The sequence below is a fragment of a genome, unplaced genomic scaffold (genome assembly GCF_019419815.1).
Source record: "Pyrus x bretschneideri cultivar Hongxiangsu unplaced genomic scaffold, Pyrus_bretschneideri_v1 Contig13, whole genome shotgun sequence".
In the NCBI taxonomy this organism is placed as follows: domain Eukaryota; kingdom Viridiplantae; phylum Streptophyta; class Magnoliopsida; order Rosales; family Rosaceae; genus Pyrus; species Pyrus x bretschneideri.
This window is the reverse complement of record NW_025999424.1, coordinates 5,456,349-5,483,493: the sequence shown is the minus strand read 5'-3', so window position 1 is coordinate 5,483,493 and position 27,145 is coordinate 5,456,349. Positions and strand designations below refer to the sequence as shown.

The following is a 27,145-nucleotide window of genomic DNA, read 5'->3' as shown; positions in this document are numbered from 1 at the left end:
ACATATAAAAGAAAAAACATTGCAAGGATTGATCAAGTAAGGGTGTTTAAAAGAAGCAAGAACTGGAAAGATAGAGTTCTGTGAGCATTGCGTTCTTGGCAAACAAACAAAGGTGAAATTTGGCTCAGCTGTTAATCAAATGAAAGGGATTTTGGACTATGTTCACTCTGATGTTTGGGTGTAAGGACCTGTCCCAAACTTTACGAAACGGAAAGGCATTTTGGTTATTTCACTGTGGCTGAAAGATATTTTGAAATGTTTACTTTTTGGGGTCTTAATTAGTGTGCCTTGTGGGGTCCACTCCTTTTGATTTGTTCCCCCGGCCCACTTTCCTTCTTCTTTCTTCCTTCCCTCTCCTGTGACAAAATGCTTAACTCTCTCTCTCTCTCTCTCTCTCTCTCATCTCTCTCAATCTCTATCAGTGAGCACCACCCACACACTAAGACCACCATCAACTCATATTTCTAGCAAGATGCACCACGTCTAACCCTCTATGTCCCGAACTCAGGCTAAGGCCATGTAGTCCTGATGCCCAAAAAATGGCAACTTTATTGTTCATTGTCTTCTCCGTTGAAAGCACGGTGCACCCTTAAGTTTTCGAACAAGGTAAAGCCTAAAAAACAATGTAGGTCATCTTAGATCCCATTTTCACATTATTTTTTGCCTCATTTCAATGTTTGACATAGAAAAACCAGCTCGGAGATATTTCCCCAGTTTCAGATGAAAACCCGAAGCTTGTAGGCCGTTTTCCAGCCACGACTAAGGAACCTAATGGTATGATTCGAATCCTTATTCCTTGGGCTTCAATTTGGTATATCATATGACTTATTTTGGTTAAGTTTTGGGGTTGAACGGAGCTTGGAAAGCTCCAGCTTTCCTCTTCGTCAAAACCGGCCAACTCGGCCTGGAACCGGGTCAAACTCGACTTGGAACCACTAAACTGGCCCAAGCTTTTGAGCCATGCAACCCAGGCCCATCTATGTAACCCAGGCCCAACACCCAGTTATCTGGCCCAAATATATTACTTAGCTCAATAACTAGAAACCCAACCCACTAAACTAAACCTAACCAAAGTCGGGCCCAACCCAATAACCCAGTCCAACCTAGAAACCCAAACCCCAGACCCGGACCTAACCCGTTGACCGTTGACTTTGACCTATTGACTTTTTGACGTTGACCGTTGACTTTTGGTTGACTTTTTTGGACTTCGACCGGATCTCTTCTAAACTAATTTCAATGTCCTGATTCCAAATCTGCGCCCCATTTTCCCAAATTGAATCATTTTAGTATAGTTTTATTAATTGGACCCTGTATGTGCTTAGGTACGTTTGTTAGTGGCGTTTCCGTCTTCTTTAATTTGCATAGCCATTCGACGACATAGTAAGGTGAGTGGACCCTTTCCAAAATGTATGATTTTATTATTAAAAATGCATGCATGAAAGCATGATTTTATGAATACATTTTATGAAACGTTTATGAGTAAATTGAATTTATGCTTTATGAGATATCATGCTTCATCGGATTTACGTTCTTTGAAATATTTATGATTATATATACTTATGAACATGGTTTATGATGATGACTTGAGCTAGAATGCTCATATGATTTATAATATGATATTTGAGCTATTGAGCTCCGATGAGATATATATTTTGGAAATATTATGTTCAAGATTTTTTGTGCTTATGTATGCCTACGGGCAAAAGATACTTATATTGGCTTTGGCCAGGAAATGTAGTGCCTACGGGCGAAAGATATATATATTGGCTTTGGCGGGGAGATGAAGTGTCTACGGGCGATTGTGATACCACTATTAAGCACACTATATATGATATATGTTTTACGAACACATTCCACAATTGCATCCCTCTTGGTGTATGACCCATCCCTTTGTTGATTTAATTTTATATTATTCCTTTTTAGTGTCTTGGATTATTTGTATGTTCTGAACACATTCCACAATTGCATATTCATTATAGTTAAATTTACATGTTTTCTTTATGTTAGTTATTTCTTTCTAGTTTTCATGCATTCTATTATGGCTTCATCATCTTCAGGTGTCGGCCAGCACGTGCCTACATTGGTATTTAGAGGATATCAGCGTCGGGGGTGTCAATTTGGTATCAGAGCATGGTTTGTTCAGAGTAAACTTAGGATTTTCTATTACTGTAGTAGTGCGTCGGCCTTGACATCATTTGGATGTCACGATTTTTGGATTTGATGCATTTCGGCACAGTTGTGCAAATATTTTCTGTCTGATTTGTTGCATTCTGCTTGAAGTACAATAATTCGTGTCGGGATTGTGCCTTATAGGTGACGAAATGGATTGATGGACAACTTTCAATATCGAACCTATACTCTGTGACATGCATTCCCTAGGAATGGCAGGCAAAGTCGGTTTTACATTGATGTGATGTGAAATAGAAAATCTCAATAAGATAAAGTCTGGTTAAGACCAACTGAAGATCCAAAATGGCGATGCCACTCTCCAACATGCGTTTCTTAAGAATTGCGGGCAAAGTCGGATCTACATATAAGTGTTGGGAAACAGAAAAAATCTTCGCGGTATGAGTTTAGAGATCTAAAACGGAGATGTTACTCTGTGACATGCGTTCCCTTGCAATGGCGGGCAAAGTCACAACTATTTGGAAATTGCTCGAAACATCTGAAGTTCGTGTTGGAGAAAGCGAGTAAGCCTTAGTTGTTTGTGAAGTTTAGCAAGTGTTAGTTTGGTTGGACCAAATCATTGTTCTCGAACTTGTTGTTGCCACTGAAGGAAATTCATGTGAACTTCAGATGATTTCTCAGTGATTTTCTTGTCATTGACCTTCTTACCATTGAACTTGTTGTCACTTAACATCGACAGTCAATTTTACACCAAATTCTTTAAACGTTGGCTTCGTTTAGATTAAATACTTTTCTTGGGAGACTTTTTTTTATGGCAGATGATATTCTCATCAATTTCCAATAGGGTTGCAACCGTTGGAAATTGAAAATCCCCACAAGGTGTTGTGAAATGCAAAATATCCTTGGTATTGTCATTTTCTATTGGTAGTTCTTAACGATTCTTTGAGCATAGCCTTATCTCCTTGGCTATGAAATAATCAATTTTGTTGGGTTGTTAAAGGTGAACAAAGTTTCTGACAACGGAAGTATTGTCTCGCTTGATCATTGTTCTTACACTTTTCGATGACATCGCTGAATTTCAATCCTACGACGATGTGTTATTAGATGTCTGGTTGCATAACGTGTGTCCATCTTAACGGCTGAAATCGCAAGATGTGAACCATCCTATCTATGACTAAAGCTGGTAACAATTTCCTTTGCTGAAAAATCTAGTGACGTTTTCTCTACAGCGAGAAATGTTGCATCCTTTCTGACCAAAGAGTTTGCAGTGTGTTTTCATACAGAAATAGTTGAATTGGAGACAAAAAAGGTAGATGGAACTCATCGGTGATTTTGATTGCACTTTTAGGTACCATCTTGGTCAGGCAAATGTCGTAGCTGATGTGTTTAGTTAGAAATCTTATGGACAGTTTACCTCCATTCGAACTATCCATATCCCACCATCGTTTGACCTTCGAGGAATTGGCTTACTTTGGCGTCCGATCCATGGTGAGTATTGTCGGCTCACTTTTAAGTAAAACCTGTAATGCTAGATTTCGAGTAAGAAACCGAAGAGTTTGATTAGTATTGTGCATGGTTGAATGAGTAAGTGTTAGATTACTTGAGACGAGACGAGAAAGTTTGAGGAGTTGGAACTTTGTTGTTAAGAAACAAATTGTTCTTGCCTAAGGGTAAGGAAACTGTGGAAAAGGAAAATTCTTGATGAGGCTTACAATTCAGCGTATGCTATGCACACTAGCAGTACTAGATTGTACCATCATTTTCGTTCGCTTTATTACTGGTATTGTAGGAATGGGATATCGTTAAATATGTGAGTAAATGTCTGTTTTACTAATAAGTGAAAGCGATGATATGGAAACCATCGAGCTATCTCAATTTCTTTCTATTCCTGTTTGGAGGTGGGAAGAAATTCCTATAGTTGTTCTTCTTAGGTTGTCGAGGACCCACTGAGGATGCGAATGGAAATGGGTAAATGTCACCATAGATTTCCTGTACAAACTACCTTGTATACGTGGAGACTATGATGACATTTTGGTATTTATTGATCAACTCACTTAGAATATTATCTACCAGTCCGCGAGGACTATACTTTTGACCACTTGGCAGAATTCTTCATTCTAGACTTGTTTGATTGATGTCTCGATTAACATCGGTTTCGACCAAAATCCCTGTTTCACCTCTTGGTACTGGAAGACGTTTTAGTCAACTTTAGGTTCATGCTTACCCTACGACACTTCGTGTCTTCATTTCTAAAACAGAGTGACTATTTAGGAAAACCACACAGATCTGAAAGTTTTAGCTGGAACAATCAGGTACTCAATCACCCTTTAACATCTCATTGAGCGAATCATTACCACTAGTGATTAAATATCTCTGAGATTATCGTTATAACAAGTTGATGTGAATTTTGGAGTAGGAATAAGTCTTGAGTTCCCACCTATTTGATTACTTTAGACTACCACTCGAGTCGAGTCCGCACTTAACCATCTCGACTTGCCACCACAGAATCAAGTTTTGTACTCACACGTGTTCTTACATCAAAGTTACGTTTTCCATCCAGTTATCTTGTAGACTTGTACCCTCGACTTGATGGACTTGATTTGACCCTTAAATTCTTGAGTGTTCTTTTAGCCTTTTCGCTGAAGCCGAGAGAAATTCTCAATGAATCAGCTCGCTTAGGCTTTGTGAATCACATTGTTTGATTTTTTTTTTGTATGCTGTCACTTTTGTACCTCATCATGATGTGCATTTCACTTCTATGTATTGTGAAGCTTTCTTAAAGACCTTGGGTACTAAATTGTTGTTCGGTACCACATTTCATTTTCAGACTGTTGGACAGTCTAAACAAGTTATCTAGACCTTGGAAGACGTGTTGTGTTTCATTCATTTTGTGGTTTCAACATGATTAGATTTTGCACAGATTTCTTTTGGAATTGTTTACGACGATAGTTTTTATTTTTGGATTAGGTATGACACTTTGTGAGATATGGCATGAGGATTCCTACAAGCAACACTGGTTAGACAGTAGAGTTTTGCGAACTGGTATGTGGATGTTTGAATTTTCGATATGGGAAATTGTATACTTCAGATGATGTCGCCTTGGAGTTGGATGATGGTAATTTTGATCCTTTGAGAATTACTACTTGCTTATTGAGACAACAATGTGTTGTTGATATCGTAGGCGGCCGACTGTAATATCGATGACTTATTCGTTGGGTCGTTAAGCAAGTGGACAGGTAGACCTGTCTACGGTAGTTGTTATTGATTAGTTATTGTTAAGGCTCGACCCAGTGACGCCCACACTTATCCTCGATGCATGTGACGTTACGAATGCTTGGGCGAAACCCACTTCCATTTTCGGTTTCGACTTTTTTTTCAATACAAGTATTTTAACTTACCTTATTATAGTTATATATTTGTATTTTGATGTAACAAATGTTTGGGTGAGTCTTTTCCACTTTCAATTTTAAGTTTAGTACGAGTTTTCGGCTTCTATATTAGTACATATCTATTTTGACGTCATCCTATTATGCAAACGTATTTTGACCTTACGTTATTATATATTTTCGACTTTATATCTTTATAAAGTTTGTTCCTACTATTATACTGATGGGGGAAGAAAGTGTGAGCTTGGAGGTATGAAAGAGGAAATTGCAACCCGTTCGCGACAGTGTGGCATATTCTCTTTCATGTGTGTGTGTATATATATATATATATATATTCTTCTTCCAATCTTCGAGTATTATTGTACAGCCAGTTATTTCAATTTTCGAGGATGAAATTTTCTTAACGGAGGTAGATTGTAACGACTTGTTCTGAACTTTACGAAACGGAAGGGCATTTTGGTAATTTCACTTTGGCAAAAAGATATTTTGAAATGTTTACTTTTTGGGTCTTAATTAGTGTGCCTTGTGGGGCCCACACCTTTTGATTTTGTTCCCCCGACCTATTTTCCTTCTTCTCTCTTCCTTCCCTCTCCCATGACAAAATGCTCAGCTCTCTCTTTCTCTATCCATAAGCACCACCCACACACTGAGACCATCATCAACTCACATTTCCAACGAGCTACACCACGTCTAACTCTCCACGTCCTGAACTCAAGCTAAGGCCATGTAGTCAGGTCGCCCCAAAAGTGGCAACTCCACTGTTCATTGTTTTCTCCATTGAGAGCAAGATGCACCCTCAAGGCTTCAAACAGGGTAGGGCCTTAAAAAACAATGCAGGTCATCTTAGTTCCCATTTTCACATTATTCCTGGCCTCATTTTAACGTTTGACACAGAAAAACCGGCTCCGGGATATTTCCCCAGTTTCTGGCGAAAACCCAAAGCTTACAGGCCGTTTTTCGGCCAACTCCAACCACGACTAAGGAACCTAATGGTATGATTTGAATCCTTATTCCTTGGGCTTCAATTTGGTATATCATATGACTTGTTTTGGTTAAGTTTTGGGGTTGAACAGAGCTTGGAAAACTCCAATTTTCCTTTTTGTTGAAACCGGCCAACTCGGCTTAGAACCGGGTCAAACCCAACTCGAAACCACTAAATTGACCTAAGCCTTTGGGCCATGCAACCCAGGCCCATCTATGTAACTCGGGCTTAAAATCCAACTATCCGACCCAAATATGTTACCCAGGCTAACAACCAGAAGCCTTACCCACTAAATTAAACCTAACCAAAGTCAGGCCCAACCCAATAATCCAGTCCAACCCAGAAACCCAAAGCCCAGACCCGGATCCGACCCGTTGATTGTTGACCAGACCCGTTGACCGTTGAGCTGATCTGTTAACCGTTGACTTTGACCTGTTGACTTTTTTACTGTTGACCGTTGACTTTTTCGGATTTCGGCTCGGAGCCTTCCTAGACTAATTTCAACGTCCTGATTCCAAATCCGCACTTCGTTTTCCCAAATTCAATCATTTTACTATAGTTTTATTAATTGGACCCTTTATGTGGTTAGGTGCGTTTGTTAATGGCGTTTTCGTCTTCTTTAATTTGCACAACCCTTCGACAACGGAGTAAGGTGAGTGAACCCTTTCCAAAATGCATGATTTTATTATTAGAAATGCATACATGAAAGCATGATTTTATGACTACGTTTTATGAAACGTTTATGAGTAAATTGGATTTACGCTTTATGAAATATCATGCTTTGTCGGATTTACGTTCTTTGAAATATTTATGATTATATATACTTATGAACATGGTTTATGACGATGATTTGAGCTAGAACGCTCCTAAGATTTATAATATGATATTTGAGCTATTGAGCTCCGATGAGATATATATATATATATATATATATATTTTTTGGAAATATTATGTTCATGATTTTCTGTGCTTATGTATGTTTACGGGCGAAAGATACTTATATTGGCTTTGGCCAGGAGATGTAGTGCCTATGGGCGGAAGATACTTATATTGGCTTCGGCCGAGAGATGTAGTGCCTATGGGCGATTGTGATACCATTATTAAGCACACTATATATGATATATGTTTTACAAAGGTTTTATGGCATGCTAGGGTTTTCAGAAAACCCATTACATATTATGCTATTGAGTTTTCATAAACTTTGGGGTTTAGTACGTTGTTGAATAACGGTTTTAGTATTACTATATATCAACTTGGTCCACTCATGTTTTGATGGTGTATTCCATATGCTAATTTGGTTGGAGGATTAATGTATGCTATGGTGTGTACTCGTCCTAATATAGCACACGTGGCTAGAATTGTTAGTAGATTCATGCATAATCCTGGAAGAGAGCATTGAAATGCTGCTAAGTAAATACTAACGTATTAACATGGAATGAGGGACAAAGATATTTGTTTTGAAAGATGTGACGAAGGAATTGATGAGTTCTTAGTTGGATATGTGGATTCAGACTTTGCTGGAGACTTAGACAAGAGAAGATCGATGATTGGGTATGTATTTACTATGGCAAAGGGTCTTATATGCTGGAGATCAATATTACAACCAATGGTCGCTATCAGTGAGCACCACCCACACATTGAGACCACCATCAACTCACATTTCCAGCAAGCTGCACCACGTCTAATCCTCCATGTCTCGAACTCAGGCTAAGGCCATGTAGTCCTGATGCCCAAAAAGTGGCAACTTTATTGTTCATTGTCTTCTCCGTTGAAAGCACGGTGCACCCTCAAGTTTTCGAACAAGGTAAAGCCTAAAAAACAATGTAGGTCATCTTAGATTCCATTTTCACATTATTTTTGGCCTCATTTCAACGTTTGACATAGAAAAACCAGCTCGGAGATATTTCCCCAGTTTCCGACGAAAACTTGAAGCTTGCAGGCCGTTTTTTGGCCACGACTAAGGAATCTAATGGTATGATTCGAATCCTTATTCCTTGGGCTTCAATTTGATATATCATATGACATGTTTTGGTTAAGTTTTGGGGTTGAACGGAGCTTGGAAAGCTCCAGCTTTCCTCTTCGTCAAAATCGGCCAACTCGGTCTAGAACCGGGTCAAATTCGACTCGGAACCACTAAACCGGCCCAAGCTTTTGAGCCATGCAACCCAGGCCCATCTATGTAACCCAGGCCCAACACCTAGTTATCTGGCCCAAATATGTTACCTAACTCAATAACCAGAAACCCAACCCACTAAACTAAACCTAACCAAAGTCGGGCCCAACCCAATAACCAAGTCCAACCCAGAAACCCAAACCCCAGACCCGGACCTAACCCGTTGACCGTTGACTTTGACCTGTTGACTTTTTACGTTGACCGTTGACTTTTGGTTGACTTTTTTGGACTTCGACCGGATCTCTTCTAAACTAATTTCAATGTCCTGATTCCAAATCCGCGCCCCATTTTCCCAAATTCAATCATTTTAGTATAATTTTATTAATTGGACCCTTGATGTGCTTAGGTATGTTTGTTAGTGGCGTTTCCTTCTTCTTTAATTTGCACAGCCATTCGACGACATAGTAAAGTGAGTGGACCCTTTCCAAAATGCATGATTTTATTATTAAAAATGCATGCATGAAAGCATGATTTTATGAATACGTTTTATGAAACGTTTATGAGTAAATTGAATTTACGCTTTATGAGATATCATGCTTTATCGGATTTACGTTCTTTGAAATATTTATGATTATATATACTTATGAACATGGTTTATGATGATGACTTGAGCTAGAATGCTCATATGATTTATAATATGATATTTGAGCTATTGAGCTCCGATGAGATATATATTTTGGAAATATTATGTTCATGATTTTTTGTGCTTATGTATGCTTACGGGCAAAAGATACTTATATTGGCTTTGGCCAGGAGATGTAGTGCCTACGGGCGGAAGATATATATATTGGCTTTGGCGGGGAGATGAAGTGTCTATGGGCAATTGTGATACCACTATTAAGCACACTGTATATGATATATGTTTTACGTACAATTCCACAATTGCATCCCTCTTAGTGTATGACCCATCCCTTTGTTGATTTAATTTTATATTATTCCTTTTTAGTGTCTTGGATTATTTGTATGTTCTGAACACATTCCACAATTGCATATTCATTATAGTTAAATTTACATGTTTTCTTTATGTTAGTTATTTCTTTCTAGTTCTCATGCATTCTATTATGGCTTTGTCATCTTCAGGTGTCGGCCAGCACATGCCTACATTGGTATTTAGAGGATATCAGGGTCGGGGGTGTCAATTTGGTATCAGAGCATGGTTTGTTCAGAGTAAACTTAGGATTTTCTATTACTGTAGTAGTGTGTCGGCCTTGAAATCATTTGGATGTCACGATTTTTGGATTTGATGCATTTCGGCACATTTGTGCAAATATTTTCTGTCTGATTTGTCGCATTCTGCTTGAAGTACAAGAATTCATGTCGGGATTGTGCCTTATCGGTGACGAAATGGATTGATGGACGACTTTCAACATCGGACCTATACTCTGCGACATGCATTCCCTAGGAATGGCAGGCAGAGTCTGTTTTACATTGATGTGATGTGAAATAGAAAATCTCAGTAAGATGAAGTCTGGTTAAGACCAACTGAAGATCCAAAATGGCGATGCCACTCTCCAACATGCGTTCCTTAGGAATTGCGGGCAAAGTCAGATCTACATATAAGTGTTGGGAAACAGAAAAAATCTTAGCGGTATGAGTTTAGAGATCTAAAACGGAGATGTTACTCTGAGACATGCGTTCCCTTGCAATGGCGGGCAAAGTCACATCTATTTGGAAATTGCTGGAAACATCTGAAGTTCGTGTTGGAGAAAGCGAGTAAGCCCTAATTGTTTGTGAAGTTTAGCAAGTGTTAGTTTGGTTGGACTAAATCATTGTTCTCGAACTTGTTGTTGCCACTGAGGGAAATTCTTGTGAACTTCAGATGATTTATCGGTGATTTTCTTGTCATTGACCTTCTTGCCGTTGAACTTGTTGTTGTCACTTAACATCGACAGTCAATTTTACACCAAATTCTTCAAACGTTGGCTTCGTTTAGATTAAATACTTTTCTTGGGAGACTTTTTTTTTTTATGGCAGATGCTATTCTCATCAATTTTCAAAAGGGTTGCAACCGTTGGAAATTGAAAATCCCCACAAGGTGTTGTGAAATGCAAAATATCCTTGGTATTGTCATTTTCTATCGGTAGTTCTTAACAATTCTTTGAGCATAGCCTTATCTCCTTGGCTATGAAATAATCAATTTTGTTGAGTTGTTAAAGGTGAACAAAGTTTCTGACAACGGAAGTATTGTCTCGCTTGATCATTGTTCTTACACTTTTTGATGACATCGCTAAATTTCAATCCTACGACGATGTGTTATCAGATGTCTGGTTGCATGCTGACGCAGCATGAGCGAGTAACGCATGTCCATCTTAACGGCTGGAATCGCAAGATGTGAACCATCCTATCTATGACTAAAGCTGGTAACAATTTCCTTTGCTGAAAAATCTAGTGACGTTTTCTCTACAACGAGAAATGTTGCATCCTTTCTGATCAAAGAGTTTGCAGTGTGTTTTCACACAGAAATAGTTAAATTGGAGACAAAAAAGGTAGATGGAACTCATCGGTGATTTTGATTGCACTTTTGAGTACCATCTTGGTCAGGTAAATGTCATAGCTGATGTGTTTAGTTAGAAATCTTATGGACAGTTTACTTTCATTCGAGCTATCCATATCCCACCATCATTTGCCCTTCGAGGAATTGGCTTACTTTGGCGTCCGATCCATGGTGAGTATTGTCGGCTCACTTTTAAGTAAAACCTGTAATGGTAGATTTCGGGTAAGAAGCCCAAGAGTTTGATTAGTATTGTGCATGGTTGAATGAGTAAGTATTGGATTACTTGAGACGAGACGAGAAAGTTCGAGGAGTTGGAACTTTGTTGTTAAGAAACAAATTGTTCTTGCCTAAGGGTAAGGAAACTGTGAAAAAGGAAAATTCTTGATGAGGCTCACGATTCAACGTATGCTATGCACACTAGCAGTACTAGATTGTACCATCATTTTCGTCCGCTTTATTACTGGTATTGTGGGAATAGGATATCGTTGAATATGTGAGTAAATGTCTATTTTACTAACAAGTGAAAGCGGTGATATGGAAACCATCGAGCTATCTCAATTTCTTTCTATTCCTGTTTGGAGGTGGGAAGAAATTCCTATAGTTGTTCTTCTTGGGTTGTCGAGGACCCACTGAGGATGCGAATGGAAATGGGTAAATGTCACCATAGATTTCCTGTACAAACTACCTTGTATACGTGCAGACTATGATGACATTTTGGTATTTATTGATCAACTCACTCAGAATATTATCTACCAGTCTGCGAGGACTATACTTTTGACCACTTGGCAGAATTCTTCATTCTAGACTTGTTTGATTGACGTCTCGATTAACATCGGTTTCGACCAAAATCCCTGTTTCACCTCCTGGTACTGGAAGACGTTCGTGTCAACTTTAGGTTCATGCTTACCCTACGACACTTCGTGTCTTCATTTCTAAAGCAGAGAGACTATTCAGGAAAACCACGCAGATCTGAAAGTTTTAGCCGGAACCATCAGGTACTCAATCACCCTTTAACATCTCATTAAGCGAATCATTACCACTGGTGATTAAATATCTCTGAGATTATCGTTGTAACAAGTTGATGTGAATTTTGGAGTAGGAATAAGTCTTGAGTTCCCACATATCTGATTACTTTAGACTACTGTAGACATCGAAATTTTGGTGAAACAAATGTTCACCAACGTATTAAAGTTTTGACGTGTCAGGGCATACATGACATACGCCACGTGTCGTACAAATTGTACACATGGCATGTGACTCAACAAAATAGGAAGAAATACCCTTGGATGATTAAACAAGTTTTTCTTCTCAATTTGGGCAATAACAAGGTAAGCACATTTCAATCCATTACGGATCAAAGCAAGTTTTTCTCATTTGGGCAATGACAAAGCAAGCACATTTCAAGTTTAAAATTGTATTAAGTGGAAAATTAGGCCATTTGTTAGACCACTTCAATTTCAATATTGTATTAAGTGGGAAATTAGGCCATAAATAAGACCACTTCAATTTCAATATTGCATTAAGTGGAAAATTAGGCCATTTGTTAGACCACTTCAATTTCAATATTGCATTAAGTGGGAAAAATTAGGTAATAGTGCTTGGGTGGGAAAATTTTGTGGTGGTGATTCACTCTCAAAGCCTATAAATAGGCTTCTCCATCAAGAGGAAAAAACACCAATTCACAAATACATTTCTCTACACACCAAAACCTTGAAGCCTTAAAGTTCTAAAGCTCTCAAGAAAATCCCGAATGATCAAGAAAACACTCTTCGTTCTTCGTCAAATCCTCCTTCAAGATCAAGCCCCAACGGCCCTTGAAGAACTTCCACCAACTCAAGATCAAGCCCCGACGGCCCTTGAAGAAAGTGTTCATTGTTCATCATCCGTTCATCCTAAGATCAAGCCCCAACGGCCCTTTGGATCAACAACATCAACAAATCCACGCATCCAACCGTTCTTCAAGATCAAGCCCAAAAGCCCTTGAAGAAAACCAATTGTTCATTCAAGATCAAGCATCGACGGCCCTTGAAGAAAACCAACCATTCTTTAAGATCAAGCCCAAAAGCCCTTGAAGATCCGCTCATCCATCAACCTTCAAGATCAAGCCCCGAAGGCCCTTGAAGAAACTTCCATCAACCTTCAAGATCAAAGTCACGAAGGCCCTTGAAGAAACTTACAACTGTTCATCCAAGATCAAGCCTCGACGGCCCTTGGATCAACAAATCTACATCTTACGGAGATTGAATCAGAGGACCAAATTTAAGAGATCGTAACCCCAAAATCATTAAACACAAAAATATTATTTTGTACACGTATTCTTGTCTCTTGTTTCAGGAATTTTCCGTGTTCACAAATTTGGCACGCCCGGTGGGATAATCTCTACCTCTCATCTCTGTCTCCGTTCAAGATATTCAAGCACACTCCATGGCTTCAAACAAAGAACAAGTCATGACCATCGGCACTACCTCCATTGAAAAACAGCTGGTTCAGATGAAGGAAACAATTGCAAGGCTGATAAAGACTGCAGATGAGAAAAACTTGCAAACTGCCAGACTCATTAACCGTCTGGAGGCGCAACATGGTGTCATGGTGAAACCAAGCTCTCTTCCAACTAAGAGGACCGAAGAAGGCTTCAACCCAAATGCCTACGAACTCATGTCAAATGCTAGGTATGACTTTGCTTCCTCTTCAAATCTTGGAAAGAAGGTTTCAAACACCGTCAACGACAAAGATCGTGCCCTCATCAAAACTCAAAAGAAGTTGAAGGAGCATGGTTACGGAGTTGACAACAACAAAGCCGGACTTGGCTTCACACCAAATGCATCGGTGAAGATTTCAAGCAAAGTGAAGAAAGCTAGCGCTCAACACATCAGCGTGAGCATTGAACAAGACCAAAAAGAGCCTAAACCCGCCCCTCGGACGTCGGTCTTCGATAGGATGAGCCATTCAAGCTCCAGAATTTCAGTGCTTAATCACATTGGTAGTCAAGACCGAACCTCTGTCTTCAAGAGGCTTAACGCGCCAACATCCCAAAGCTCTGTTTTTGAAAGGTTGTTAAAGCCTAAGAAACAAAGCAACACAGCTATCTCTCCTCTGCGACGATCAGCTTCGGAAAGATTTGAAGATAATGAGAAGCCTTTTGGAAAGAGGAAGACAACACCAAAGGAAGAAAAATTCGATGGGTTAGCAGAAAAAGGCGACGTTCGAAGCTTGATTCTTTCAAGGATGAAGCGCCAAGCAATCCTAAAGGTCGACACAAAAGGACCACTGAAGGTAAGGAGGCGCATCATCGTCCACACTGGCAAATCTTCATGCCAACAAACCCAAGAGGACGACACTGAAGATGAAATCCGTAAGAAAGATGTCACTTCTGGCTCTTTCGACTCAAAGTCTTCACCTCGACTGTTGGGGGCATGCTCCAAGTTAAGTGAAATTGAAGGATGGACTCATGTCACTCCGAAGAAACTGCACGAGAAACATATGTCTTCTCCACAAGTGCACCAATCAGAAATGAGGGAAAGCAGCTTTCGCCAACCTCCAAAGCAATGTGAAAATGTCGAAGATAAGAAAATTTCAACACAAAGATCGTTCATGCGGGATCTTTTCTTCCTCGAAGACTTATTCAATTTCTTGGTCAAGGTTCCTTCCTATGAAGATTGTGAGGAATGCCTTTCGAAGATCGCTTCGAAGAAATTGGACAAGCAGCAACCATCTTGTCCACAAGTTTATCAGTCGAAAAGGGGGCAAAACAGCTCTTGTCAACCTCCAGAACAATGTGAAAGTGTTGGAGATAATGAAATTTCGACACAAAGATCGTCCAGCCCCATCACAATGTGCGACCTCTTCCCAGAAGACTTCTTCAATTACTCGGTCAAGGCTCATTCCTATGAAGATTGCGAGGAACGCCTCTCCCAGATCGCTTGACAAATCCACAACAACAACCAAAGCTCCTCGTTCGCACGAGCCTAAAAGGTGACAACCAAACGCTCCTTGCCTGCACGAGCTGAAAATGCAAACGGCACTAAACGCTCCTTGCCTGCACGAGTTGAAACTGCAAATGGCACCAAACGCTCCTGGCCCGCAAGAGAATAAACTGTGTACGGCAAAATCATCATCAAAATCACCAAAAAAAAAAAAAAAAAAAAAAGGCAACAGAATTATTGCAAAGAAGAAAATAAGGGAAAGAAGGTGCACGGCACCACTTGCAAAAGTGAAAAAAAAAAAAAAAAAAAAAAAAAGAAAGAAAAAAAAAAAAAGGGAAATAACACATCTTGGTGATATATATGTTTTATCTGTATTTAGCACAATACACTGAATAAAATAAAGCATGTCCATTGATCTCCGAGAAATTACAAGTGAGTACAAAAAAAAAAAAAAAAAAAAAAGAGAAAGATGGAGCCTTCACAAAGGTTGTTTACATGAAGCCCCACTACTTGGCAAAACTCCAGGAGCGGGAGGCATCGAAGATAGATCATTCGAGGCCTCAATACTTGGTGGAACGCTAGATGACACAGGAAAAAGGTGCCTCTGGAAGAAAGTCGCAAGCCTTTGACGGTCACTTTGAATTCGACCTTCAGATTCTTGCAGCTGATCAAGCTTCCTCTTCATGCTTGTCGAATAATTATTTGCAAGCACGTGCAAACCTCTATTCTCGTGCTTAAGCTGTTTGATCTCTTGCTTAAGATTTTCCACCTCCGCCATCAATGATTCAACTTGACGGGATCGAGCAAGTAGGCGTTGGCCCATGTTGGACACAGAGCCCGCACACTGAACACTGAGAGCTAGGGACTCTTGAACGGCCAACTCATCGGACCGTCCTGAAAGCAGCCTACTATCTCTAGGAGTGAGGAGGTTCCTAGCTACTATCGTAGCTGTTGTTGCATCCTTCATCACGGAGTCTTCACCTGTAAGAGGGCCATTAGAAGATAAGAAAGACGGGCACCATACATTACCCTGACGTGGCGCACCCGTACCACTGCTGAGACTCAAATCTAAGCAAATGTTAGATGGGTTAGCCATTTTCAAAGATGTTAAAAGAGAAGGGTTGGATGAACTAAAATCTCAAAGGGCCGTTAAAACAAAATACACCGGAGACGATTTTCACGAATGGGCAATCTTCAAAGTGTGCATGTTGGAGGTGATCGACACCTCTATAAAAGGAGAGGCGACACAACCACCGATTCAAAAATTGAAAAGACACCACTCTTCAAATCTTAAAAGCCGGATTTTCCTGTGCAAAGTTCGTCAACACTTTTCAGACACAATCTCGGCTTTTCAGATAACGCATGCAACTTTGTCAAAAGATCTCTGACAAAGTTGAAAACGTGTGGAGGTCATTATCCTAACTACACACTTTTGCCGACAAGCGTGGGTGAAAAAGCCGTAATCTCGGTTTTTCAGATAACACGTGCAACTTTGTCAAAAGATCTCTGACAAAGCCGCATCCGCACTACTACTTGCCATTACAATTCCTATATACGTCAATATTCATGGTAAGGCATACATCCAAAAACACATGACTCTTCTTCTCGGCCGAGAATGTAGCTGCAACCAAACCTCTCAACATGCTCAGTTTTCTTCTTCCCTGAAAGACAAAAAGAGAGAGAGATATCAGTCGGCACTTGGAATCAAGCTTCCCGTTTGGAGCCGACTGCCTGGAATCCCTTCCCTGATTGCTTATCCAGCTCTGCTCTCAAGTACTCATCTTCAACTATTGATGTACCCCCAAAGAAGATACCAGATGCCTGGAGTACAGATGAGGCAGGAGGAAACGGTAGATTGAAGCATATGGAGACAAGCACAACAAATATATGTGCTGATTCGTTCGCTGCTTCTTCAAAAGCAAAAGTATCTCATATCATCAAAGGCGAAAGCAAAGGTATCTCATATCATGCTTTTTCCCTGTCTTTTCCTTTGCCCTTGTTCTCACCTGCCAAGACAAGGACAGAGAAAGCAATATGTCGGAACCTCTACTCAAACTTGCGCTGCCACCAAGAAGTGATGGTCCATTCAAATGCAAGGTTTGCATTCCACTCCTGTATCAGAGGACAAATACTACAAGAGAAGATGCCAAACCTGCATAAGGAAATACCACTTCTGCAAGGAGAGCAAGTAAGGCAAGTGAAAATGATACATCGAAGCATGTGGAGACAAGCACAACAAATATATGTGCTGATTCGTTCGCTGCTTCTTCAAAAGCAAAAGTATCTCATATCATGCTTTCTCCATGTCCTTTCCTTTGTCCTTGTTCTTACTCGCATGGCAAAGTGAAAGAGAGCAATCAGCCGGCACTTGGAGTCAGTATTCCGATCTGGAACCGACTACCTGGAATCTATTCCCTGGTTGCTTACCTAGCGTTGCTCTCGAGTAGTCATCTTCAACGGTTGATACACTTCCAGAGAAGGGACCACATCTGCTTGGAGAACAGCTAAGACGAGTGACAATGAAACATCAATCTTGTGGATCGTCAGCAAACGCAACAACTGCATATGCTGAGTCATCCTCTAACCCTCTTCAATATGAATTGGAAAGATTGAACAAAGAAACAGGTCATCACCTCCACCTCGTGCTTGTCTGCCATGTGTCTGAATCCTGAAACCGCTCATGGTTTTATTTTCACTCAAGATCAAGCCTCGATGGCCCTTGAAGAAATCACAAGCCCGATTCAAAATCAAGTGTTTTCCACCCTTGAATCAAATTCAACTCCAGATAAAAGGAGTAAGTTCAGGCCTTCGGGGAAGACCAAAAGAATCCTCCAGCCCAGTTCAAGACTAAGCCTGTGGAAAATCAACGATTGGAGAAAACCAGAAAATCTTCCAGTCGAACTCAAGATCAAGCCTCGATGGCCCTTGAAGAAATCACAAGTCCGATTCAAAATCAAGTGTTCACCACCCTTGAATCAAATTCAACTCCAGATAAAATGAGTAAGTTCAGGCCTTCGGGGGAGACCAAAAGAATCCTCCAGCCCAGTTCAAGACTAAGCCTGTGGAAAATCAACGATTGGAGGAAACCAGAAAATCTTCCAGTCGAACTCAAGATCAAGCCTCGATGGCCTTTGAAGAAATTTCCAGCCCAATTCAAGATCAAGCCTCGACGGCCCTTGGGTTAACATCTACATTAAGGGACTTCAAAACGCATCTTCTACACGTGACAAGCACATGTCTACGACGCGCCTTGAAGTGGGGGCATTTGTAGACATCGAAATTTCGGTGAAACAAATGTTCACCAACGTATTAAAGTTTTGACGTGTCAGGGCATACATGGCATATGCCACATGTCGTACAAATTGTACACATGGCATGTGACTCAACAAAATAGGAAGAAATACCCTTGGATGATTAAACAAGTTTTTCTTCTCAATTTAGGCAATGACAAGGTAAGCACATTTCAATCCATTACGGATCAAAGCAAGTTTTTCTCATTTGGGCAATGACAAAGCAAGCACATTTCAAGTTTAAAATTGTATTAAGTGGAAAATTAGGCCATTTGTTAGACCACTTCAATTTCAATATTGTATTAAGTGGGAAATTAGGCCATAAATAAGACCACTTCAATTTCAATATTGCATTAAGTGGAAAATTAGGCCATTTGTTAGACCACTTCAATTTCAATATTGCATTAAGTGGGAAAATTAGGTAATAGTGCTTGGGTGGGAAAATTTTGTGGTGGTGATTCACTCTCAAAGCCTATAAATAGGCTTCTCCATCAAGAGGAAAAAACACCAATTCACAAATACATTTCTCTACACACCAAAACCTTGAAGCCTTAAAGTTCTAAAGCTCTCAAGAAAATCCCGAAGGATCAAGAAAGCACTCTTCGTTCTTCGTCAAATCCTCCTTCAAGATCAAGCCCCAACGGCCCTTGAAGAACTTCCACCAACTCAAGATCAAGCCCCGACGGCCCTTGAAGAAAGTGTTCATTGTTCATCATCCGTTCATCCTAAGATCAAGCCCCAACGGCCCTTTGGATCAACAACATCAACAAATCCACGCATCCAACCGTTCTTCAAGATCAAGCCCAAAAGCCCTTGAAGAAAACCAACTGTTCATTCAAGATCAAGCCTCGACGGCCCTTGAAGAAAACCAACTGTTCTTCAAGATCAAGCCCAAAAGCCCTTGAAGATCCGCTCATCCATCAACCTTCAAGATCAAGCCCCGAAGGCCCTTGAAGAAACTTACAACTGTTCATCCAAGATCAAGCCTCGACGGCCCTTGGATCAACAAATCTACATCTTATGGAGATTGAATCAGATGACCAAATTTAAGAGATCGTAACCCCAAAATCATTAAACACAAAAATATTATTTTGTACGCGTATTCTTGTCTCTTGTTTCAGGAATTTTCCGTGTTCACAACTACCACTCGAGTCCAGTCCGCACTCAACCATCTCGACTTGCCACCACAGAATCAAGTTTTGTACTCACACGTGTTCTTACATCAAAGTTACGCTTTCCATCCAGTTATCTTGTAGACTTGTACCCTCGACTTGATGGCCTTGATTTGACCCTTAAATTCTTGAGTGTTCCTGTAGCCTTTTCGCTGAAGCCAAGAGAAATTCGCAATGAATCAGCTCGCTTAGGCTTTGTGAATCACATTGTTTGATTTTTTTTTGTATGCCGTCACTTTTGTACCTCATCATGATGTGCATTTCACTTCTATGTATTGTGAAGCTTTCTTGAAGGCCTTGGGTACTAAATTGTTGTTCGGTACCACATTTCATTTTCAGACTATTGGACAATCTAAACAAGTTATCTAGACCTTGGAAGACGTGTTGTGTTTCATTCATTTTGTGGTTTCAACATGATTAGATTTTGCACAGATTTCTTTTGGAATTGTTTACGACGATAGTTTTTATTTTTGGATTAGGTATGGCACTTTGTGAGATATGGCATGAGGATTCCTACAAGCAACATTGGTTAGACAATAGAGTTTTGCGAACTGGTATGTGGATGTTTGAATTTTCGATATGGGAAATTGTATACTTCAGATGATGTCGTCTTGGAGTTGGATGATGGTAATTTTGATCCTTTGAGAATTGCTACTTGCTTATCGAGACAACAATGTGTTGTCGATATCGTAGGCGGCCGACTGTAATATCGATGACTTATTCGTTGGGTTCGTTAAGCAAGTGGACAGGTAGACCTGTCTACAGTAGTTGTTATTGGTTAGTTATTGTTAGGGCTCGACCCAGTGATGCCCACACTTATCCTCGATGCATGTGACGTTACGAATGCTTGGGCGAGACCCACTTCCATTTTCGGTTTTGACTTTTTTTTCAATACAAGTATTTTAACTTACCTTATTATAGTTATATATTTGTATTTTGATGTTACAAATGTTTGGGTGAGTCTTTTCCACTTTCAATTTTAAGTTCAATATGAGTTTTCGGCTTCTATATTAGTACATATCTATTTTGACGTCATCCTATTATGCGTACGTATTTTGACCTTACGTTATTATATATTTTCGACTTTATATCTTTATAAAGTTTGTTCCTACTATTATACTGATGAGGGAAGAAAGTGTGAGCTTGGAGGTATGAAAGAGGAAATTGCAACCCGTTCGCGACAGTGTGGCATATTCTCTTTCATGTGTGTGTGTGTGTATATATATATATTCTTCTTCCAATCTTCGAGTATTATTGTACAGTAAGTTATTTCAATTTTCGAGGATGAAATTTTCTTAACGGGGTAGATTGTAACGACTCGTTCTGAACTTTACGAAACGGAAAGGCATTTTGGTAAATTTCACTTTGGCAGAAAGATATTTTGAAATGTTTACTTTTTGGGTCTTAATTAGTGTGCCTTGTGGGGCCCACTCCTTTTGATTTTGTTCCCCCGACCCATTTTTCTTCTTCTCTCTTCCTTCCCTCTCCCGTGACAAAATGCTCAGCTATCTCTTTCTCTATCCATAAGCACCACCCACACACTGAGACCACCATCAACTCACATTTCCAGTGAGTTGCACCATGTCTAACTTTCTACGTCCTGAACTCAGGCTAAGGCCATATAGTCAGGTCGCCCCAAAAATGGCAACACCACTGTTCATTGTTTTCTCCATTGAAAGCACGATGCACCCTCAAGGCTTCAAACAAGGTAGGGCCTAAAAAACAATGCAGGTCATCTTAGTTCCCTTTTTCACATTATTCCTGGCCTCATTTTAACATTTGACACAAAAAAACCAGCTTAGGGATATTTCCCCAGTTTCTGGCGAAAACCCGAAGCTTACAGGCCGTTTTCCGGCCAACTCTAGCCACGACTAAGGAACCTAAAGGTATGATTTGAATCCTTATTCCTTGGGCTTCAATTTGGTATATCATATGACTTGTTTTGGTTAAGTTTTAGGGTTGAACAGAGCTTGGAAAACTCCAGCTTTCCTTTTTGTTGAAACCGACCAACTCGGCTTAGAACTGGGTCAAACCCGACTCGAAACCACTAAATTGACCCAAGCCTTTGGGCCATGCAACCTAGGCCCATCTATGTAACCTGGGCTCAAAATCCAACTATCCGGCCCAAATATGTTACCCAGGCCAACAACCAGAAGCCTTACCTACTAAACTAAACCTAACCAAAGTCAAGCCTAACCCAATAATCCAGTCTAACCCAGAAACCCAAAGCCCAGACCCGGATCCGACCAATTGATTGTTGACCCGACCCGTTGACCGTTGAGCCGATCTGTTAACCGTTGACTTTGACCTGTTGACTTTTTTGGATTTCGGCTCGGAGCTTTCCTAGACTAATTTCGACGTCCTGATTCCAAATCCGCACTTCGTTTTCCCAAATTCAATCATTTTACTATAGTTTTATTAATTGGATCCTTTATGTGGTTAGGTGCGTTTGTTAATGGCGTTTTTGTCTTCTTTAATTTGCACAGCCCTTCGACAACGGAGTAAGGTGAGTGAACCCCTTCCAAAATGCATGATTTTATTATTAGAAATGCATATATGAAAGCATGATTTTATGACTACGTTTTATGAACGTTTATGAGTAAATTGGATTTACGCTTTATGAAATATCATGCTTTATCGGATTTACGTTCTTTGAAATATTTATGATTATATATACTTATGAACATGGTTTATGACGATGATTTGAGCTAGAACGCTCCTAAGATTTATAATATGATATTTGAGCTATTGAGCTCCGATGAGATATATATATATTTTGGAAATATTATGTTCATGATTTTCTGTGCTTATGTATGTCTACGGGCGAAAGATACTTATAGTGGCTTTGGCCGGGAGATGTAGTGCCTATGGGCGGAAGATACTTATATTGGCTTCGATCGAGAGATGTAGTGCCTATGGGCGATTGTGATACCATTATTAAGCACACTATATATGATATATGTTTTACAAAGGTTTTATGGCATGCCAGGGTTTTCAGAAAACCTATTACATATTATGCTATTGAGTTTTCATAAACTTTGGGGGTTAGTACGTTGTTGAATAACAGTTTTAGTATTACTATATATCAACTTGGTCCACTCATGTTTTGATGGTGTATTCCATATGCTAATTTGGTTGGAGGATTAATGTATGCTATGGTGTGTACTCGTCCTAATATAGCACACGTGGCTAGAATTGTTAGTAGATTCATGCATAATCCTGGAAGAGAGCATTGAAATGCTGCTAAGTAAATACTAAGGTATTAACATGGAATGAGGGACAAAGATATTTGTTTTGAAAGATGTGATGAAGGAATTGATGAGTTCTTAGTTGGATATGTGGACTCAGACTTTGCTGGAGACTTAGACAAGAGAAGATCGATGATTGGGTATGTGTTTACTATGGCAAAGGGTCTTATATGTTGGAGATCAATATTACAACCAATGGTGGCACTATCAACGACACAAGAAAAATACATGGCGATTGCTGAAGCTATCAAAGAAGCAATGTGGACTCTGGGGTTGTTAGGAGACTTAGGTGTAGAACAACACAAGTTGGATGTATATTATGACAACCAAAGTGTCATTTATTTAGCCAGATATCAGGTACATCATGTCAGGACTAAGCACATTGATGTACAATATCATTTTGTGAGAGAAGTGGTAGCTGAAGATGAGATTCGTCTAAAAAAAAATTACTACAGAAGATAATCCAACTGATATGTTGACAAAGGTGGTTAATGCAGCTAAGTTCGAGCACTGCTTGGATTTGGTGCAGTTGAAGCAAGTTTGATCTTGCGATATAGTGGAGCAACGAAAGTTGTTGGATGCCTCGTTATGGATTTCATGCCAAGGTGGAGATTGTTGGATTTGGCATTAAATCAACATGCCTAAACTAAAAAGGATTAGGATATCTTGGACGCAAGATATTTGGATTTGTGTTTCCTAGTTGGTTTGGGATTTGGTTTCCTATATTCTAGGGACTTTGTGTAAACCTGTGACATCTATTAGTATAAATAGATGGATGTGAGATAGAGTTTGGTGTGTGAGAGTTTTTGAGAGGCATAAGTTTGTATACTTGAGAACACTTTGTGTTTGTGAGTTCTCTTGTGTTTGTGGGTAATCAATAAAGCTTCCGTTGTTAGAGAGGTGCTCCTATATTGGAGGAATTCTGAAATTGTTGTGCTTTGTTTATTGCTTGATTGGTTTTTGGTTTAGTTTACAACATCTCTATGGACTCTCTCCACCTCATTTTTTTTTTCATAATGTTTAATAATGTTGGCATGGAAATTGTTAAACTGAGATGGCTAAGAGTCCATGAAAAGTCTCACTTTTGAGAGAGCCGCTTTGCATTTCTCTTTCAAGACACTAACATTCGACAATCAATTTTTTCAGTCATAATTTTTGGGACGACGAAGATGCATGATTCAAAAGCAGCTCTTATTTTCCGTTATAGTTCGCTTGTAACGATTCGTCTTTCAACAACTTACGGTCAGTACATTTAGCAATGCCCTCGAATATTGACGAGAAGCCATTTTGCAGTCCATGCCAGTTTTCATCATTTCCTTTAAACTCTCCAAAACTTATTCGCCCATCCTAATAAAACACAAACCAAAATAATTAAAAAGGGTAAATCAGCAAGTACACTACTGCGATACCAACTTAAATCCATTTTCTGGACAGCATCATACGGTATTCACAGATTGTTACGACCCTAATCCTAAATCCTAAATTCTAAAACTTGTGTTAGTAATATCAGATAGCAGAAAACTTAAGTTGGTACCGATAGTATAAATCAGAAAGCAATCAAGTTGGTAAATTTGTAAGAAATGAAAAGGATATACTTAAAAATTAATTACCTTGTCCAAGTCAACATCGAATATGATGTCTTGGATAACCTGCTCATTAGCCGGACCAAGTGTGTCATCGAGCAAGGCTTCTCTCAACTCCTTGAACTCAATATATCCGCTGTTATTCTTGTCGAAATAGCCAAAAGCTTGATGGAGAAATCCATCGCTGTCTATCGTTTTTAAGTGAACAGACACCATAACGAACTCCTCACAGCTCAGTGTACCATTTCCATCAGCATCCGCCTTTTGAATATGTATAGAGAGATTGTTAATTAGATATGGTAAAGGAAAAGAGAAATCGAAAAACAAAAAGGCGTCAAGCAAAATAAACTCACAGCATCCAACAACATATGCACATCAGGATCAGCAACATTGTGTCCGATCTTCACAAGACCATCTCGAAGTTCTTCAAAAGTCAAGTTTCCGTTGTTGTCAATGTCCATCATTTCGAATATCTGTCTGATTCCATCTATTTGATCCCCTGGCAAGTTATCCGCCACCACCTGAAATTACAAATTATTCAACAGTTAACAATGGTTGTGAAAGAATCAAAGAACCACCTTTAACAATTAGTGAAAGAAAAGAGATTCGGGAAGTTGCATGCTCTAAGAACTTTCTTCTTGAACTTATTCATTAACGAGAACTGCTTGATCCTTAATGTGACATTTTCTTCCAGAGGAACATTAGGAACTTGATTTGCATTTTGTATCCACGGATGATCTTCATGTAAAATGATAGGGAATGGTTAGTACAATTTTTATGTAGTCCACTTCAGAACAACAAATGCACTTTTGAAGACATGGACATGCTAAGTGAAAGAAAGACAGACGTTGTATCCGACATTTTCTGCTCAAGCATGTGCAAAAATATACATACCGAGGACTTGTTCAACTGTGAGCCTGTTGTGAGGGTTTGGATCAAGCATGCGCCTCACTAGTTCTTTTGCTTCCTCCGAAACCTGTTTCTATGTCTCCCTCTCGAAATCTATGGTACCCCGAACAATAGCCTGTGCAATTCCTTCCTCAGATTCTGCACTAGGTATAAACCGAACATTAGAAAGCATTCTCGAAAACAACATCTTCACTCATTTTTTGCATATCATATGCACTGAAGTTAATCAGATTCCTGAGAAGAGAAAACTTAAATTCAACCACAATACAAATTTAAAATGAATTTACCTGCCCAAAATGGAGGCACTCCACAAAGTAGGATGTATAAGATAACCCCTGCACTCCAAACATCAATTCCCGATCCATAATTACGCCGTAGCACCTCCGGAGCCATGTAATATGGACTTCCAACAATTTAAGTGAATCTCTGACCTACCAAAATATTGGCAAGATTCGAAACGAGCAAAATTCGAAAAAGCAATAAGAACGCGAAAAAAAAAGGAGGTCATGTTTAGGAAGATACCTGGTTCGAAAAATATAGAAAGGCCAAAATCAATTGCCTTCAATTGAGCATTTTCACTACTATCTGCAAAAAGGAAATTCTCCGGTTTTCATGTCCCTATGTATTACTCCATGCTTGTGGCATACCTGCAAAAATCAATAACAATCAATTAGATAAAACACCCCGACAACTATAAGTTTTATAATATAAAATACAAACTTAGAGAGAACGGAACTCAAAGTATACCTGGCAAACCTCAAGCATTGTCCTGGTAACATTGGCTGCAGCGCGCTCCGTGTAATGCCCTTTGGCCACAATCCTATCAAAGAGCTCGCCGCCTTCGCAAAGCTCCATGACAAGATAAACTGCCTCCCTATCCTCATAAGCCTCCTTGAAGCAGACAATATTCAGATGCTTAGGCAAACGGCGCATGATCTCAGCCTCCCTCCTTACATCCTCGACATCTATCTCCGTCTTCAGCTTGCTCTTCGATATGGTCTTGCACGCAAAAGCCTCCCCTGTCTCCCTGTGGACACATCTGTAAGTGATTCCAAACTCCCCTCGCCCTAATTCCTTGCCAAATAGGTACTTGCCGAAGATGTCATCACCGGCAGTCTTGTCCAGCACCCATATAATACTGCGGTGATGGGGAACCACTGCAACGGACGACTTGCGCGGTGACGAGTCATGTACACTGTTTTGAGGTAGAGGTTTGATGATGTGGTGGACACCTGCTTTCGCAGGTGTGCATAAGCAGCTTCCCATGGGAATAAAGAAGGTGTATTTGGTCAATTATATCTGCAACATCGATCCCATGGGAAGAGAGAGAGAGAGAGAGAGAGCGATTGAATAGGGATACTAATTTTGGGAAATGTTTGCGTCTGGGAATAGTTTTGAAGAACAGTTGGTTTTGGTTTTAAGGCGTCCCGCCATTTTCTTAGGGTTGTTTTGTCACAGTCACGCTTGACGGCAAAACTTTACTGTCGTTAGGTATATCCCGTTATCAGTCTGTCATTTGGAAGGCCTGCAAACTAACGCCGCCAAGCCAAGTCAAGTGTGGTCTTAGATGGATGACAAAGATAGATGACAATGGTCAAATGCGGTCGTTGCTTGGTATTTTGTTAAGCAAAAGCATTTGCATAGAGAAAATATAGCTTCATAACCATCACCAGCTTACTTTGCTTGGTATTTTGAGATAGGTCGCAATTGTTTAACTTATTTTCTTTCCTTTTATTGCTCCGCCTTCTTCTCTTCCGCTGCTGTATTCCCTCGCAGCTATGCAGCGAGCGTTTTCTTCTATTTTATTGTGTCGTTGATTCCAGCCATGGGTAACGATCAAAGCTCAGATGGAGACAAG

At 39.8% G+C, this 27,145-nt stretch overlaps 1 pseudogene; it reads right to left on the bottom strand.

Moving 5' to 3' along the window:
- Positions 1-23,738: 23,738 nt before the first annotated feature.
- Positions 23,739-26,607, bottom strand: LOC103942980 (annotated as a pseudogene).
- Positions 26,608-27,145: the final 538 nt, after the last annotated feature.